The 19,962-nt window shown below is 42.8% G+C and overlaps 1 protein-coding gene across 1 annotated transcript in view; it reads right to left on the reverse strand.

Annotated features, from left to right (window-relative positions):
* Positions 1–19,962, reverse strand: part of LOC115682519 (methyl jasmonate esterase 1-like) — a gene marked incomplete at its 5' end in the record, with an annotated part of 37,121 nt that overhangs the window by 9,300 nt on the left and 7,859 nt on the right. The gene's annotated exons all lie outside the window — the stretch shown is intronic.

The raw sequence follows: 19,962 nt of genomic DNA on the forward strand, positions 1-19,962 counted from the left end.
TTCCCCGTGTATCTTTGTTTTCCCCGGGAGAGGGAATACCCTTTTGTTTGTTTTACATCCAGGTGATTTCAAGATTCAGACGAAGACCAAGATGAAGTATTTTAAGGTCATGCTTAGAACCAAGTACTTCATTTATGGTCAAACAATATTTATATTGCTTAATAATTCCGAATTTGTTCTTGCTTAACCGACTGCTTTATTTCATACATAGATATTAGATAATCCACTAATCAGTCTTCTTCTTCCTTGGTCTCGCCCACGAAACTATGTACTAGCCCTCAATGAGAGCGATCGTTCTGTCTTTCTAAGTGATGTTGTCTATAAAACCCTTTCCTTCTGTACTTTAAGTTCGCAGTCCCTTGGTCTTGATTTTGAGACATCAAATACATCTACGCAGAGACTTCCTTTCAAATCAATAACTGGATAACCACAGATTTGTGAATATATAAATTTAAACAGGTAGATCATAGTCAAGCAATTAACAAGAAACTATCAAATCACTTCAACAATATCACATGAAACCTATCGAACTGTTTCATCTGAGCATTCATCTTCAGAAGCGATAGTTGTGAGAATGAGCTGTAAAATATATTTATGATTGTAATTAGCTAGAATCAAGGATTATAGTTAGCTAGTTTAGAGGATATATTTTTTAAGATTCTTTCTTTTTCTTTGTATATATATACGCTTTTAGGTCATTGTAAACTTAATAAGAAGAAATACAGAAAAGTGAGGAACGTGGTTTTCTTCCTTGAAATATCATTGTGTTAACATGGTATCAGAGCCAAGGGTTTGCTCTTTGTGAGTACTGTACGTGAATCCTCGATTACGGCGGTCCCGCAATAGAGAAAGCGAGCGAAAAAGAAAACTGGATGGAGCCAACTATGGATTATGGTCTCAGGTTGTCGAGATGTACATCACTGGTAAAGACAAACTGGGATACATCAATGGAGACCTTCCTCAGCCACTGCCTACCGGCTTTCGGAGGTGGAAAACAGAAGACTCGACTGTGAAAGGATGGCTTATCAACTCCATGGATTCGGCGTTGATTGGCAATTTCATTCGCTTCCCAACAGCGAAATCTGTCTGGGATGCAATTGCAACGACTTTCTTTGACGGAACGGATGCCTCTCAGGTTTATGACTTGAAGAGGCGTGTTGCTCGGATGCGACAAGGAGGAGGACCAATTGAGGCGTACTACAACAACTGTTGTAGCAACGCGGAAAAGCAAACACAGAACACGAGGATTTACGTGGTTCGATCACAACGTGATCTACGTCCACGGGCGAGGCAAGACAAAATTCCACTATAATCAAAGAGAGTACAGTTTTCAGAAGTCGAAACAACGACAAAAGCTCACGGCTTACAAAACTCTCTGAAAATAAAATTCTCTCTCTCTACATCAATGAGAAAACCTAGCCGCAGTATAAATAGTGCTCCCGAAATTTTTCCTTGGGGGCTACGCCCCCGAACCCCCCGAAACATTGGTTCGTCTATGAGTTGGGCCTATCGGCCCAACTCTCCGCGTCGCGAACTAAATCTCAATTTTCGGGTCGCACAAAAATATGTCAGGTCGGGTGTTGAACCGGACCGAGAACATAAAATTCAAGACATATTTAACAAATCTCCACCTTGGCTTGAATTTCCCAAAATAAAACAGTCAAGAAGCCGAACACATTCTCTCGGCGTCCCTAAGCCTACGTGAGCTAACTCGATGTAGGAAACAAGGGCTGCAACGAAAGAACATATCCACTTCAAAAACAAATGTAGAACTGTCATTTACCTCTCCACCAAAGCCCCAAAAGGGCAAACTCAACTGAACATGCCAATCAAGTTCAAGCAATGCTTAAACTTGTTGGCAGGGACTGGCTTGGTCAACATATCAGCAGGATTGTCAGCTGTACCAATTTTCTTTTCTTGTCATATTTCTCTCAAAGAATCGCCTCTCGAATAAAGTGATACTCGACATCGATGTGCTTAGTCCTCTCATGATATGCTTGATTTCTAATCAAGTATATAGCACTCTGATTGTCGCAAAAGACAACCGAATTGTCTTCCTGCTGTAGCCCAAGTTCCTGAACAAGATTCCTTAACCAAATACCTTCTTTCACCGCTTTCGTTGCCATATACTCGCCTCTGTAGTAGACAAAGCAACTGTCGATCGTAAGGTTGACCTCCAACTAATAGCCGAACTAGATAGTGTGAAAAGATAGCCAGTCAAAGATCTCCTCTTATCGAGATCACCTCGCATAATCGGAATCCACAAATCCCACGATTGAGGTACCGTTGGAACTGCTTTCTATCAAACACTAGGCCCAACTCTGCGGAGCCTCTAAGATACCTAAGTATCCATTTCACCTTTCGCCAATGGGCCTTTCCAGGATGCGCCATATATCTACTAACCACACTAAGCACTGCGCAATGTCCGGACGAGTACATACCATAGCATACATAATGCTACCGATCGCACCGAGTATGGGACACGAGACATCGCAGCCTCCTCGACCTCGATTGAGGTGAATGTAGAGCTGAAAGTCTAAAATGGGATGCCAACGGTGTACTCACGGGCTTAGCGTTTTGCATGCCAAACCTCTCAAGTACCTTCTCAATATAACTCCGCCATTGCGAGAGATATAACTTCCTCCTTTCCCCGTCCCTCCGAATCTCCATTCCTAAGATCTTCTTGGCAGACCCGGATCCTTCATCTCGAACTCCTCACTGAGCCGTTTCTTCAAGATCAACACTTCTGACATGTTCTTTGCAGCAATGAGCATGTCATCCACGTATAAGAGAAGATAGACAAAGGATCCATCTGAACCCTTCCTGAAGTAAACACAACTATCATAGTTGCTCCTGTGATAACCACTCCCTATCATAAAGTCATCGAATCTCTTATACCCTTTGTCTTGGTGACTGCCGGACCATACAAGGATTTCTTCAATTTACAAACATGATCTTCCTTGCCTTCTACATAATAGCCCTCGGGCGGGCCATATAAATAGTTTCCTCAAGCTCGCCATGCGTAAGCGATCTTCACATCAAGTTGCTCAAGCTCTAAGTCAAATTGAGCAACTATAGCCAAGAACACACGAATGGAAGTGTGTTTTACCATGAGGAGAAAACTTCGTCATAATCAATTCCCTCTTTTCGGTTGTAGCCTTTAGCTACGAGCCGAGCCTTGCATCTAGCATTTTCAACACCTGGAATTCCTTCCTTTTTCTTGAAGACCCATTTACACCCGATGGCTCTTTTTCCCTTAGGCAAGCTGCACCAAGTCCCAAGTCGGGTTCTTGTGAAGTGATTCAAGTTCCTCAACCATAGCAATAGCCCATTTCTCGATTCCGTGCAAGTAACGACTTACGTATAGGTAGAAAGTTCCTGAATACCCATATCTTCGCTGTCGTAAGAGCATAAGCCACCGGATCGAGAACCCATATTTCTGAGGAGGCCGAGTCTGCCTCCTTTCTCTGCCAGTAGCAATAGAGTATGGCTGCTCCACCTCATCTACAGCTTCCTCATCTGAACTTGAATCAACACAAGCATTTTGCTCATTCAAAACATTCTGAGAGGTCTTTTCTGGAAGCTCCACCTGAACCTCCACCTCATTCATATCACTCTCATGTTTTCCTGCAAACTCATCAGCAACTTTCCTTTGATCAAGCATATGCATTTCATTAAATGTAACATCCCTACTAATAATGAACTTAGGTGAGTTAGGTTCCTAGCACCATAAATGATAACCTTTCACCCCATCAGCATACCCAACAAAAATACATTTCTTTGCTCTAGGTTCTAACTTACCATCCTTAACATGATAATAAGCGGGGCATCCAAAAACCTTTAGATTAGAGTAATCACAAGGCTTACGACCACATCTCAAAAGGAGTCTTGCATTCTATTCTTTGTTGAAGGAGAGCGATTAACCGGATAACAAGCCGTGTTAATGCTTCAACCCAAAATCCTTTTCCATGCCAGCATTAGAGAGCATGCATCTTGCTCTCTCCAATAGAGTTCTGTTCATACGTTCGCCACTCCATTCTCGTCGTGGAGTGTGTCTAACTGTACGGTGTCGAACAATACTGCATCCGCACGTAATTCATTAAAATCGCCACCACGTAACTCAAGACCATTATCGGTCCTAAGACGTTTGATCTTCTTCCCTGTCGATTCTCAACAAGAGCTTTCCACTTCTTGAAGGTTTCAAACACATCACTTTTTCTTTTCAGAAAGTAAACCCAAACCTTTCTGGAATAATCGTCAATGAACGTCACAAAGTAAAGAGCTCCACCCTTAGATGGAACTGTCTTGGTCCCCATAAATCGAATGGATATAGTCGAGTGTGCTCTTTGTCGAATGCGTCCTATCGAATCGACTCGCATTGCTTGCCAAGAACACAATGCTCACGAGAAATCTAGCGAGGTCGTCTCGCTCCCCACAAAGCAAACCACGTTTACTCAAAGCCCGACATACCACGCTCACTCATGTGGCCCAAACGCATGTGCCACAATTTCGTTCTATCATTATCGAAACAGAATTGCTTGTGCCAATCGAAGGACCCATAACTGTGCTACCCTGCAAATGATACAAGTGATTCACCTTGCTTCCTTTCATCACAACGAGATTGCCTTTTGTAACTTTGAGAACTCCACCTCCACCTGAGTACGCACACCCAATGGAATCCAAACTGCTCAACGAGATAAGGTTTCTCTTCAAGTCTGGTATATGTCTTACTTCGGTCAAGGTTCTTACTTGCTTTGTCGTGGCACTTAATCCGACAAGTACCAATACCCACGACTTTGCATACAAGCATCATTCCCCATCAAGACCGATCCACCATTCAATGGCTCGTATGTGGTGAACCATTCCCTGTTTGGGCACATGTGATATGATGCTCCCGAATCCATTATCCAAACATCATTGGACAAATTAATGCAGAGCATGCCGTAAGAACACTGTCGACGCATTAGCCTCATTTTCGTTTGCAACATTCGCGAATCTTGTTTTTGACCATCTTCGCTTATCCTTTTTCTTGAGCGAAGGACAATCGACTTGTAATGTCCCTTTTTATGACAATAGTAGCACTCAACGTTCATCTTATCTCCAGGTGGCTTAGATTTTGAACGATCATGATTTCCCTCGGAAAGCTTTATCCCCGCTCTTGGTCCGCCTCTCACAAACAAACCATCTCGCTTTGTTTTCACTTGGTATTCCCATTCAATTTAGTTCTCGGTTAACGAGAATTCAAAGATGCTTTGACATCCTCCAAAGTTATGGATTCACGTCCATAAAGCATCGAGTTCACAAAATTCTCGTATGAGGCGGGCGGTGAACATAATACGATCAAAGCTTGATCTTCATCCTCGAGTTTAATATCTAGATTTTTCATATCCGAACAATTTTATTAAACTCATCCAAGTGTTTCTGAACAGACGTACCTTCGCGCATCTTTAGGGTATAAAGATGCTTCAAATAAAGTCTCGATGTTAGAGATTTCTTCATATAGAGACTTTCCAGTTTCTTCCGAGACCGGTCGTTGTTTCTTCATCGGCGACTTCTCGCAAAACCTTGTCATCAAGAGACAACTGGATCGCGCTATGCGCCTTCTCGTCCATCTCTTCAATCTCGGCCGAGGTCATATCGTCTGGATATTTTCCGTCCAAGCGCCACTAACAGTACCCTCTCGCCTCAATAAAGCCTTCATCTTTATTCTCCATAATCCGAAGTTGTTCTCGTCCGTCAAAAGATGAGATCTCGAAACTTCAAAGATGCCATCTTGCTCGAACCCTAGAATCGGACGTAGCTCGATACCGGTTTGTTGTAGCAAACGCGAAAAGAAAACACAGAACACGAGGATTTACGTGGTTCGATCACAACGTGATCTACATCCACTGGGCGAGGCAAGACAAAATTCCACTATAATCAAAGAGAGTACGGTTTCGAAGTCGAAACAACGACAAAAGCTCACGGCTTACAAAACTCTCTGAAAATAAAATTCTCTCTCTACATCAATGAGAAAACCTAGCCGCGATATAAATAGTGCTCCCGAATTTTTCCTCGGGGCTACGCCCGAACCCCGAAACATTGGTTCGTCTACGAGTTGGGCCTATCGGCCCAACTCTCCGCGTCGCGAACTAAATCTCAATTTTCGTGTCGCACAAAAATATGTCGGGTCGGGTGTTGAACCGGACCGAGAACATAAAATTCAAGGACATATTTAACAACAACCTTCAAGGCTTGTGGAGAGAAATCGACTTTCGCCGTCCGAACCCAATGCGGTATCCTGAAGATATTGAAAGATACAATATGGCTATACAGGAAGATCGGGTATACATATTTCTTGATGGGTTGGACGATCGTCTTGACAAGGTTAGAGCGAGATGTTTTGCGAGATGCGGCCGTTTCCTCTTGTTGAAGAAGCCTACGCGCGTGTCCGTCGAGAAGACATGAGACAAATTGTAATGCTGACCAACAGCGACACGATCCATGATTCGGCAGCCATGGTATCTCGGGGGAATAGGACGAATGTCAAAACAAATCAAGAACCGCTGTTGCAAATAGCGAAGCCAGGAGTTACGCAGGAAGGGGGAAAGCCTAGCTCGGCACTACGCCAGAAAATTTCTCCGGGGGGAGGTTGCTCGAATTGTGGTAATTCTAAGCATACCAAGGAGACGTGCTTTAAGCTTCATGGGTATCCAGATTGGTGGAAAGAGTTGAAAGCTCGAAAGCAAGCAGAAGGAAAAGGGAAAGCTTCTTTAGCAACTGCTGAGCCTCAACTGTCACTGATACCTCACGTTGATCCTTAGAATTTGATGTCGGGAGGTAACCATGGAAGTGCTTTGGTTAGTTCTAATAAGTTGATTGCAATCACTGGGTTATTGATTCGGGAGCTACGATCACATGACATTTACTCGATGACTTTGTTCATACTTCAAAACCAAGACGTGACAGTATCTCAAATGCTAATGGATACACTTTGTTGACACCTAAATTTTGCCTATTCATTTAGGGTTTCATTGCATGAAAAATTAGGGATTGATTTTTAACCCCTAAACAAAAATATTTTCATTAAATTATGTGGCATGTAGATATTAGGCGTATTTGCATTAATAGATTTAGTGAAACATATTTTCGCTTTTATTTTACTTCTTTTTTATTTTTATTTACATAAAATAATTATAAAAAAAAAGAGAGAGAAAACAAAGGGGAGCTCTTTCCCGTGACTCTCCCTCTGACACTTGCGAAAAAGAAGAAAAAGGGGGAAAGGACAGAAAAAGGGGAGAGGGAGGGTTCCAGAGGGAGAAGAGGAGAAACAGGGAGCTCGGAAAAAAAGAGGAGGCGGTGGAGTTTTTGAAAGTGAGAGGAGAGAACAGACAGCAAAAAAGAAGAAGAGAGTTTTGGAAAGAGTTTTGGGGGAGAAGTAGGAAGAGACCAAGAGAGTTCGGGGGAAAACTTGAGAGCGGAGGGTCCCCATCCGCCTGAAGGAGACCCTGAGGTGCCGCCAACGAGCCTCCGACCGCCGCTTGGCTACCGACCAGCTGCGAGCAGGTGAGACCCTCGCACTTCCCCTGTTTCTCCCCTGCCTCTCGGGTGCTGGGCGCACCGAGTCCATTTGGTGATCGTCTGGCCCCGTCGACGGAGACTAACACTTGTTTGACACTGCATGAGCCCAACTTGAGCGTTGTATGTCGAAAAATGGCCATCAATCTTGTTAAAGTCGTCTCTGTAGCTCCCTTTTCTAAGCGCCTAGCACCTGTTTGTTAAAATGCCTCAATGAAGCCCCTCAAACTTGAAATGCCAGATCCGCGTGTATGATTGTGTAGCATTCTATTGCAAACCGTGACCACTGTGATTGTCTAAAGCTTCACCCATCACGTTTGAGCCAAGGAACACCTTGAATCGCGGCCTAAAGCCTTCGCTTGAACTCGTATACCACCCGTTCGATAAAATGTCAAAGTGTGGTCCGAAACTGAGAAAACATGAAATCAGTCCGTAGGACCTTCGATTTGCGTTCTGTTTGTCTTAAGACTAATGTTGGGTGACTGCCTTTGCGACTTCGTGTGTTTTTGTGGCACGAAAATCGTTTCCCCGACGTCGGCCATGGCGATGGACGAGCACATGAGTTGGAGTTGCTGTTCGTTCCCGGCGACGCCTTAGTTTGGAGCCCCACCGTGTTAGTTTTATACGTTTTACTTTGTGCGTGTATGCTTGTGTGTTCAGACTTAGCGTCCATTGTTGGGGTCGAATGTTGGATTGTCGAAAAGTGCGGAGATATGCTCGTTTTCAGCCACCGGTGTTGTTGCCGGAGTGTCGGCCGGCGATGACAGCGTAAGGCCGGCGCCGGTCGTCGACGCTGGCGGCCCGAGCCGACGGCCGGCGGTGGGCGTCCCCTGGCGTAGTCACGGTGGAAGTTTGCGTGCGGGGGAAGCTCTCGGAAGAAGTCCCAGCAAAGGAGGGGACATTATGGAAGAAGTTCACGTGCATGGGCAAAAAGACATGCAGGGATGAAGGAGAGTAATGAAAAATAGAAAAAAGAAAAACAAACAAAAGAAAAAGAAAAAAGGAAAACCAAAAGAAAAGAATAAAAAATAGAAAAGGAGTGGGGAATGGGGATCCCGGGTCAGGTGTTGGGCGGATCGGGTCAAGGGACCCGGTCCGGAATTATTACATTATTAAAAATATTAAAATATCCCGAAATTAAAAAATATTAAAAAATTTAAAAAAAGTTAATTAAAATTCCAAAAAAAATTCGAAAATGTTTTAAAACCCAAAAAAAATATTAAAAGTCTGAAAAACATTAAAAAAAACATTAAAAAATTCAAAAATTCAAAAAAATTCGGAAAAATTCCAAAAAAATTAGAAAATTAGGAAATGTTCAGAAATCTCTTTTGGGCTTGATTTCACTAGATATTAGTTTTAATTTCATTATGGGCTTAGTTTAAAATTCGTAAAAATTGAGAAAATCCTTTAAAAAATTCTCAAAAATCGGACAAGCTATTAGGGCTTTACCTTGGGGCTTTTGATTGCATTTTCCTTTCTAGAGACGATGATAAGTCACTAGTTGTTTATTTTTGGTTGTGCACTTTAAACACATTGGTTGTTATTTTCCATTTTTAGCATGGTTAGGACGAGCTTTAGGCTTTTCGATAGGTTGCCCGGTACGTTAATTTGCAAGTAATCAAGTTTAGGTACCGAAAGGGCACTAGTAGATCGCTAGTGTAATCAAGTCCCCGTACCCATTGAATCTCTGGTTCGTAGAAGTGAAGCATTTCTCCCGTGTTTCATTTGGGTGTCTAATCGACCCACCAAAAACTGATTAGTGGCGACTCCTAGGTGAAATTGATTTCCATGTTAATAACTTAAACTTAAGTCGCGAATTGGTATGGGCTTGGGAGAGCTCGAGCTAGGTTTAACTTAGTAATCCATTAGCCTAACCACCTTAGGTGGCGGGGCCGGTTCGAGGAGGTCGCGACATACACCTATCCGGTGACTGGGGCTGGAGTTGTTGCGATTTCTCCTGCTTTTTCTCTTCCTAACACCTTGCTTGTCCCTTCATTATCGACCAAATTGATTTCGGTAGGACAAGTTACTGAAGATTTGAATTGTGCTGTTATAATGTATCCCCACTTTTGTTTGTTTCAGGATATTCTCACGAAAGAGATAATTGGGCGTGATACTAAGAGAGGGGGGTTGTATTATGTGGATGACTTCAGTTCCGGGAGTGCAAATCATGCTAGCAGTACATCCATCAGTAGAGAAAAACAGATTTGGCTTTGGCATCGACGGTTGGGACATCCGTCATTTGGTTATTTGAAGCGATTATTTCCTGAATTGTTTTTGAATTTGAAGGATTTAAATTTGCAATGTCAGACTTGTATATTGGCTAAGAGTCATAGAGTTCCTTTTCCTATAAGTTTGAATAAAAGTGAAGCTCCTTTCTCTTTGATACATTCAGATGTTTGGGGTCCATCTCCTATTACTGCTGTTTCGGGTTGTAGGTGGTTTGTGATATTTGTTGACGACTGTACTAGAATGACATGGCTTTTCTTGCTGAAAAGTAAGAATGAGGTTGCCAAGATATTTAGAAATTTTCATACTATGTTACAGACCCAATTTAGTGGACAGATCAAAGTTCTAAGAAGTGATAATGGTGGGGAGTACATGAATGAATACCTTAAGGAGTATTTTCAACAACATGGCATGATTCATGAGTCATCTTGCTCTCAAACACCTCAGCAGAATGGTGTGGCAGAGAGAAAGAATAGACATATCCTTGAGACAGCTCGAGCTCTGTTGATTGAAAGTCATGTGCCTCAGAGATTTTGGGACAATAGTGTGACTACAGCTGTCCATCTCCTCAATCGGATGCCGTCTAAAGTGTTAAACTTTCAAACACCACTATAGACTTTGTCCACATATGTGCCTTTACCTTCAGTCCTGACCATCCCTCCTCAGGTGTTTGGGTGTGTTGCATTTGTTCATATCCCAAAGAATCAGCGAACGAAACTTGATCCTTGTGCACTACGATGTCTGTTCTTGGGGTATGGTACACACCAGAAGGGATATCGTTGCTATGACTCTTCTACCCGGCGAACCTATGTGACTATGGATGTCTCGTTTGTGGAAGCTGAATCTTTTTATCCGAGTTCCCATTCTTCCTTTCAGGGGGAGATACAGATAGAAAGGGCGAATTGGTGGGAGTTTCCTGGTAGTACATTATCTGGAGGGGTGGAGAAAGTATCGTCTGAAGGGGCGGAAGAGCATGGTAGTATATTATCTGGAGGGGTGGAGAAAGCATCGTCTGAGGGGACGGAAGAGGCATCGTCTGGGGGTGTGGAGAAGACATCGTCTGAGGCGGTGGTATCATCTGAGGAAGTAGAAGAGGTATCATCTGAGGGTGGCCAACTTCTACAGGAGCAAAATCATGAAGAACAGCTTCTCTCTTCTCCAGTACTCGACTCAACTCCTGAGAATATTCCTGAGGTAACCTCTCCTACTCCTTCTTGTATCTTTGATGAGCTTAATACTTCTGTGGGATATAAATTACCTGCTAGACACAATCGAGGTAAGCCTCCAAATAGATATTCGCCGGATGCTGAAGAAAAGAGATGTACATATCCTATTGCAAATTATGTGTCAACCAAAAGGTTGTCAGGCCCAGTAAAGGCATTTATATCGAACGTGTCCGCAGTTCGTATTCAGAAGGGGTACAGGATGCTCTGAAAGATCCCAAGTGGGTTCAAGCAATGGAGGAGGAGATGGCTGCATTGAAAAAAAATGAGACCTGGAAGCTAGTAGATTTACCCAAGGGAAAGAAGACTGTGGGATGTAAGTGGGTCTTTTCCGTGAAGTACAAAGCAGATGGATCGATTGAGAGGTACAAGGCAAGACTAGTAGCAAAGGGGTATACGCAAGCTTACGGAATTGACTATCAAGAGACATTTTCTTCGGTTGCTAAACTTAATACTGTTCGGGTCTTGTTGTCTCTTGCTGCTAATTTAGACTGGCCACTACACCAGTATGATGTCAAGAATGCATTTCTTCACGGTAATCTCGAAGAAGAGATTTATATGGATGTTCCGCCAGGTTATTCTTCATCCTCACAGTCTGAGGCGGTGTGTAAGTTAGAGAGATCATTGTATGGTCTGAAGCAGTCTCCACGAGCATGGTTTGGCCGGTTCACTTTGGCGATGAAGAGGTATGGATATTCCCAAAGTGACTCAGATCACACATTGTTTCTAAAACGACATCAAGGGAAGGTTACAATGTTGATTATCTATGTTGATGATATGATTATCACTGGAGATGATTTGATAGAAATATCTAAGCTTCAAGAGAAACTTTCTGAGGAGTTTGAGATGAAAAATCTTGGGGGGTTGAAATACTTCCTAGGGATTGAAGTAGCAAGGTCGACAGGGGGAATATTTCTCTCACAAAGAAAGTATGTGCTAGATTTATTGGCAGAGGTGGGAATGTTGGATTGCAAACTGCAGACACACCAATTGTTCGAGAACCATAGACTTGGGAGTATCCGGATCAAGTGCCAACAAATAAAGAAAGATATCAAAGGTTAGTTGGCAAACTAATTTATCTGTCGCATACTCGTCCTGATATTGCATATGCGGTGAGTATTGTTAGCCAGTTTATGCATGCCCCAAGTGAAGATCATATGAATGCAGTGTTGCGTATACTTCGCTACTTGAAGTCTTCTCCAGGACGCGGTTTGAGGTTCTTAAAAAGGGGTCATCTTGAAATCGAAGGATTTACTGACGCGGACTGGGCCGGGAGTGTTCATGACCGAAGATCAACTTCAGGATACTTCACTTTTGTGGGAGGAAACTTAGTTACTTGGAGAAGCAAGAAACAGAAAGTAGTAGCATTATCAAGTGCGAGGCTGAATTTAGAGGGATGGCCAAAGGGGTGTGTGAGCTCCTATGGCTTAAGAAGTTAATGTCAGAGATTGGGTTCGCTCCTAAAGCCGAGATGAAGTTGTTCAGTGATAACAAAGCAGCAATTGATATCTCTCATAATCCAGTTCAACATGACCGTACCAAACATGTTGAAGTGGACCGTCATTTTATCAAGCAAAACTTGGACGCCAAAGTGATTCGATTTCCATTTGTACGATCTGAAGATCAGTTGGCAGATATTCTGACGAAGGCTGTATCAAGCAGGATCTTCTACAGCTCACTTGACAAGTTGGGCATTCACGACATCTATGCACCAACTTGAGGGGGAGTGTGAGAATGAGCTGTAAAATATATTTATGATTGTAATTAGCTAGAATCAAGGATTATAGTTAGCTAGTTTAGAGGATATATTTTTTAAGATTCTTTCTTTTCTTTGTATATATATACGCTTCTAGGTCATTGTAAACTTAATAAGAAGAAATACAGAAAAGTGAGGAACGTGGTTTTCTTCCTCGAAATATCATTGTGTTAACAATAGTGACCACAAAAAGCCATAAGTTTCGGATGGCATGCGACGCTGAAAGCATGTCTCAATGGGCACATAGAGCTAGTGCTAGCAACAGATCCATGTACAGTGCTAAAAATCCAACAGGCTACTTTGGAAGAAACCCTTACGAGTTATATTCAGTATCACCATCGTTAACTTCATTAGTAGATTTTCTTTTTCTCCTTTTTGATCAAAATGCTAGTGGTAATTCATCATCATGCATGCATGCATGGATGTACAGAGAAAGTATCACTTTGAGGATGGTGATGATGAGGTCTCTTTGAGATATATTTTCAAGCACCCAAATGAACTTTGGACCATTTATCTGCTGAGCTACATAAAATTTCCACATGAAACCCAGTGGGCTACACATCAAAAGTTTAGTTTATGCAGAAAAGGACAAGAAACACGTCGAAATTGACAGCTAATATCCCGCACTGAACCCACCAATAATACTTGCATAACTTGCAAGCTCATTTAGGAAATTATTATTAGGATAAACATAGTTGGGAGGGAAAATCTATATACTACCCTTAATAATGCTGCTAGTCGTTCAATCTTCTTTTTCAAGCGATGATGCAATAAGACGGGGAAAGCGCCAAAAAAGTCCTAAACCTTTTGAATTTATGCCAATTTAGTCCTAAACCTTTTTTTTTGTACCAATTTAGTCTTAAACATTTTGCATTGGTGCCAATTTAGTCCTAAACCTTTTTTTTGTGCCAATTCAATCCTAAACTTTTTTGTCTTTATGCCAATCCAGTCCTTCCGATCAATTTTGGCCGGATTTTGCTGACGTGGACATCAGCCGGCCGGCGGCCGATCACTGACGCTGATGTGGACAACTTTTAATAATATTTTAATATTTTTTAAAATTTTTATTTCTTCTTTTTCTTCTTTTTTTTTCTCTCCCCTCCCTCCTTCCTCCAGTTGGTCGCCGGTGAGGCCAGAGGCCCGCGAGGTCCTCGCCGGCCACTGGCGAGGCTCGCCCTCGCCAGCGACGGCGAAGGCGAGCCTCGCCGTGGTTGGGTGAGGCTGGACCTCGCCAGATCTGGCGAGGTCATGCCTCACCCAGCCGTCGGTGAGGTCGGCCTCACCGGCCTCTGCCCTCTGGCCTGTCGCCGGTCCGTCCGATGACCGGCTGGAGGAAGGAGGGAGGGAAAAATAAAGAATAAAAGAATAAAAAAAATATTCAAAAAATATTAAAATATTATTAAAAGTTGTCCACGTCAGCATCGGTGACCGGCCGACGTCCACGTCGGTAAAATCCGGCCAAATTTGGCCGAAAGGATTGAATTGGCACAAAGACAACAAGGTTTAGGACTGAGTTGGCACCAATGCAAAATGTTTAGGACTGAATTAGCACCAAAAAAAGGTTTAGGACTAAATTGGCACCAATGCAAAAGGTTTAGGACTAAATTGGCATCAAAAAAAGGTTTAGGACTAAATTGGCATCAATGCAAAAGGTTTAGGACTAAATTGACATCAATGCAAACGATTTAGGACTTATTTTACACTTTTCCCGCAATAAGACCATTCCTTTTTTTGTATTTTAATCATTTTAATAGCTCCATCTTGGTGTATCGTGCACTATCTTCCATATCACTGTGTGGAACGTTTTAATCCCCTCCTATCTTTTATAGCTTAGACAATCTTAAGAACCTTTCGCATGAAACCCAGAGGACTCAATGTTTCACATGTATTTGAGGTACATACACCGGGTTTTTTTATAATAACACTACAAAAAAACAAGGATTTAGCCACGGAAATTTGCGACGAATTATTTTTCGTGGCTAATTGCGACGTAATTTGCGACGAATATATTATCCGTCGCAAATTAGCCACGAAAAATAATTCGTCGCAAATTTCCGACGAATTTTGCGACGAAAAAAAATTCGTGGCTAATTTGCGACGGAATCTACCACGGAAAAAAAATCGTCGCAAATTTGCGACGAAATTTACCACGAAAAAAAATTCGTGGAAAATTTGCGACGGATTTTGCCACGAAAAAAATTCGTGGCTAATTTGCGACAGAATTTGCCACGAAAAAACATTCATGGCTAATTTGCGACGAAATTTGCCACGAAAAAACATTCGTAGCTAATTTGCGACGAAATTGCCGACGAATGTTTTTCCGTTTCTAATTTGCAACGAAAAATAAATGTCGTCGCTAATTTGCGACGAAATTTACCAAGAAAAAAAATTCGTGGTTATTTTGCGACGGAATTAGCAACGAATTGTTATTCGTCGCTAATTCTCCTCTACTTGTAGAACCAATTTCTCTCTCTCTGCTAATTCCTCTTATCCCTATTAGCTGTTCTCCCTTCCTCTCCCTATTCGCTGTTATCCCTTCCTCTCGATAAATCTCTCCGCACGCGCAAAAATCTATCTCGGTGAACCTTTTCTACCGGTAAGTGGTGTGATTAATTTGGGCAAAACTATTTTCAAATTTTTGTTAGGGAAAAAACCACAAAAAACCCCAAACTTTCCCACTTGTGACACATTTACCCCGAACTTTTTTTTGTGACACCAAAAACCCCAAACTTTGTTATTTGTGACACATTTACCCCGATATACATTGTCCATGGGCATTTTCGTCTTTTTAGCTTTTTCTTTTTCTTTTTACTTTTTTTTTCTTTCCGCGAGGGCCCCTTGCCGGCGTCGAGCGAGGCTCGCCCTCGCTCGCCCGGGCGAGGGCGAGCCCCGCCCGACGCCGGCGAGCGAGGCGAGGCTCGCCGGCGTCGGGCGAGCTCGCCCGGCCTAGGCGAGGAGGGGCGGGCGAGCCTCGCCCTCGCTTTGGGCGAGGAGGGCGAGGAGGGCGAGCCTCGCCCTCGCTCGCCCGGGCGGGCGAGGCTCGCCGGCGTCGGGCGAGCCTCGCCCTCGCCCGGAGCCGGGCGAGGCTCGCCCGCGCCAGCGAGCCTCGCCTCGCTGCCGGCGTCGGGCGGGCTCGCCTCGCACGGCGAGCGAGGGCGAGCCTCGCTGACGCCGGCGAGGGCCGCCCTCGCGGAAGAAAAAAAAGTAAAAAGAAAAGAAAAAGCTAAAAGACGAAATGCCCATGGACAATGTATATCGTAAATGTGTCACAAATAACAAAGTTGGGGTTTTGTGTCACAAAAAGTTCGGGTAAATGTGTCACAAGTGAAAGTTTGGGGTTTGGTGGTTTTTCCTTTTTGTTATTTTATTGAGTTTTTTTTTTTTTTTTTTTTTTTCGACTTCGTCGCGGTTGCGGTCCCAGGCGCAGCGCGCCGGCCATGGGCGGGGCGGCTGGACCTCGCCCGGATCCGGGCGAGCCGAGCGGCCTCGCCATGGGGCTGGCCCGGACCTCGCCCGCGAGGTCCAGCGGCAGCCATGGCCAGATCTGGACCTCGCTGCGAGGTCCAGCGGCGGCCATGGCCAGATCTGGACCTCGCGGCGAGGTCGAGCAGCGACCATGGCCGCTCGACCTTGCCGCCCAGATCTAGGCGGCGAGGTTGAGCTTGGGCCTCGCCGCCCGATTTGGGCCGCGAGGTCAGAGGCGGCCATGGCCGCTCGACCTCGCCGCCCGGATCACGGGCGCCGAGGTCGAGCGCGCCATGGCCGCTCGGCGGCGAGGTCGGCGGCCATGGCCGCCCATTGGACCTCGCGGCGAGGTCGAGCGGCGACCCCGGACCTCGCCGCGAGGTCCAGATCGGCCATGGCCGGCGGGTTCAACTCGCCGGCCGGTCGCCCGGTCGCCTGGACCGGAGAAAAAAATGAAGGAAAAAAAATTTGGGAAAAAAATTCGAAAAAAAAATTATTAAAAAAAATTGGGGAAAAAAAATTATTATAAAAAAATAAAATCTGAATTCAATTTTTTTTTGTAGGTACGTATTCATTTGAAAGTCTCGCGGATGAAGTGAACGTTGCAATTCTCGTCAAATTGAGCACTTTGTACTACAAAGATTTCAGTGAAATACTTGGGTAAGTCAATTGTTTTAATTTTTTCAATTTCAAAATAATTGTTTAGGCAAAAACAAAAATTTAATTTTTAGAATTTTATGGTTTTAATATCGAAAATTTTTTGGCATTAATATTTTACGAGATTTTGTTATTTTTATATAGACAATGCAAAGAGACAGGGCTTGGATGTATAATAAGAACTTACCTGGACGTCGAGGATTGACCGATGAGTTTCGTACTGGGTTGGAACTATTTTTGGACTTTGCTAGTAGTAAATATGAGTTGATGGATGGAAATAAGTTAAGGTGTCCGTGTAGAAAGTGCAGTAATGGTAAATTTCATGTATGTGATACAGTTAGAGAACATCTTTGTAGATTTGGGTTTACTCCGAACTACTATAATTGGACTTGTCATGGTGAACCATTTATATCTGATGAAGGATATCGAATAAGTGACCAATTTTCAGTTAGGCAAGAATGTAGCTATTATGACCAAATGAACCCATAGCAGAAGATGGTGATTGATGCAGCTGGTCATAATTCAGATCCAAACCATGCAAGTACTAGTTTTACTCCAAGACTTGAACAATTTGAAGAAATAGGAGTAACAAGTTTTGATGAGAATGTGTGTAATGAAACGTTTCCATCTAATCAGTTCTGGGAAGTGTTGAAAGCAGCAGATGAACCTTTATGGGCAGGTTGTGACAATCATACTTCGTTATCAGTGACAGCAAGATTGTTAAATATCAAGGCAGAGCATAATGTGTCTGAGAATTGCTTTAACTCTTTTGTTGAAGTAATGCGAGAAGTAATGCCTCGTGATAACATAATGCCAAGTGATTTTTACGATATGAAGAAGTTAGTGGATAACTTAGGTCTTCCAGTTGAAAGGATTGATGTATGTAGTAGGGGTTGTATGTTATATTGGAGAGATGATGAAAATGCAGAATCTTGCAAATTACGTAGCCAACCTAGGTACAAGATTAACGGGAACGGGAGGCAAGGTCGTAATCGAAGCGTAGACCATGCAAGCAAATGTTTTATCCGCCCTTAATCCCCATATTACAAAGGCTTTATGCGTCTCAAGCCACTGCTGAACACATGACTTGGCATGCAAATCATGAAACAGAAGAGGGTCTAATGTGTCATCCTTCAGATGCAGAGGCATGGAAATATTTTGATAGAACATACCTTGAATTTGCGATAGAGCCTCGAAATATTAGGTTAGGTCTCTGTGCTGATGGATTTGCCCCATTTGGAAAATCAGGGAAAAGTTATTCATGTTGGCCAGTTATCTTAACTCCGTACAATCTTCCACCCGGTATGTGCATGAAGACACCTTATATGTTTTTGACATTGATCGTGACCGGGCCGCAAAATCCGAAAAAGTTGATAGATGTTTATATACAACCATTGATTGAAGAGTTACAACGGCTATGGAATGAAGGTGTCGTTACGTATGATGTTTCTACTAATCAAACATTTGTAATGAAGACTGCTCTTCTTTGAACGATAAATGACTTTCCAGCTTATGGAATGTTATCTGGATGGAGTAAAGCTGGGATCTTAGGATGTCCGATATGTTTGGAGAGATCGAAGTCATTCAGATTAAGACATGGTAAGAAGCCTTGCTATTTTGACTGTCACAGACAATTTTTGCCGATGAATCATACATTCAGAAGGAATAAAAAAGAGTTCATCAATAATAGGATTGAAAGAACTCCTCCACCATTGAGGTTGACTGGTGATCAAATATGGGAGCAAGTGCAGGACTTTCCAACTGTTGTTGAAAACCCTCATGGCACAACTATTGCGTACGGAAGTGCACATAAGTGGACTAAACGCAGTATATTTTGGGATCTACCATATTGGAAAGCTCATTTTATTCATCATAATCTTGACGTTATGCACATTGAAAAGAATGTTTTCGACAATGTCATAAATACTGTGATGGATGTCACGGGAAAAACAAAAGACAACTTGAATGCAAGAAAAGATATGAGAGATATTTGTGATCGGCCAACATTAGATGTGGATGCAAGCAGCAGGGGACCAAAACCAAAAGCAGTTTATACATTGGATAAGGAGCAGAGACGAGTCGTTTGTCAATGGTTGAAATCTGTGCGGTTTCCTGATGGATATGCTTCGAACATCGGGAGATGTGTTGATTTGAACGAATGCAAGTTGACAGGATTAAAGAGTCATGATTGTCACATATTTATGGAAAGACTAATTCCAATAGCTTTGAAGGAATTTCTACCAAACTTTGTATGGGGCGCCATTACAGAGTTAAGTAATTTCCTCCATGATATTTGCTCAACAGTGTTAAAAGCATCACACATGGAGAAACTGGAGAGAGACATTCCAATTATTCTTTGCAATTTAGAAAGGATATTTCCTCCATCGTTTTTTGATTCAATGGAGCATCTCCTAGTTCACTTGCCTTATGAGGCTAAAGTTGCAGGTCCCGTCCAATTTCGATGGATGTATCCATTTGAGAGGTAAAAATTTTTTCAAAATAAAATTCAAAATACTTTATTATATATTATGTTCTGATAAACTTCTTTCTATTGCAACAAGGCTCTTATATCATTTGAAGAAAAAAGTGAAGAATAAGGCATGTGTTGAAGCTTCAATTTGTAATACATATATTGTAGAAGAAGTGACAACATTTGCATCATACTATTTTGAGCCGCACGTGCAGTGCAAGAGGCGGAGAGCAGGAAGAAATGATGAGGGTCCCATCGATCCCAATTGCAAATCATTCTCTATTTTCAATTATCTCGGTCGACCAAGCGGCGCATGTCAGTTTCGTTGCTTAACAGGCGAAGAACGGCAGGCAGCCCATACCTATATTTTACTGAACTGTCCAGAAGTGGAGCCATACTTCCAGTAAGTGTATATTTTTGCAAATATATGTATTGCGTGTCAAATATTTACTAATATTTAAATGTAAATTGTTAATAGGATTTTTCAAAATTCAATGTATGGACTACCACCAAATGAGTTCGACCGTTTGTGCAATGAACAATTTGCAGCATGGTTCAAAACATATGTAAGTTGCCTATAGACCAAAACCAAGTTATTAATATTT

The sequence above is a fragment of the Syzygium oleosum genome, unplaced genomic scaffold (assembly GCF_021117445.2).
Source record: "Syzygium oleosum isolate NSW1041296 unplaced genomic scaffold, Sole_v2.1 Sole_v2.01, whole genome shotgun sequence".
In the NCBI taxonomy this organism is placed as follows: Eukaryota; Viridiplantae; Streptophyta; class Magnoliopsida; order Myrtales; family Myrtaceae; genus Syzygium; species Syzygium oleosum.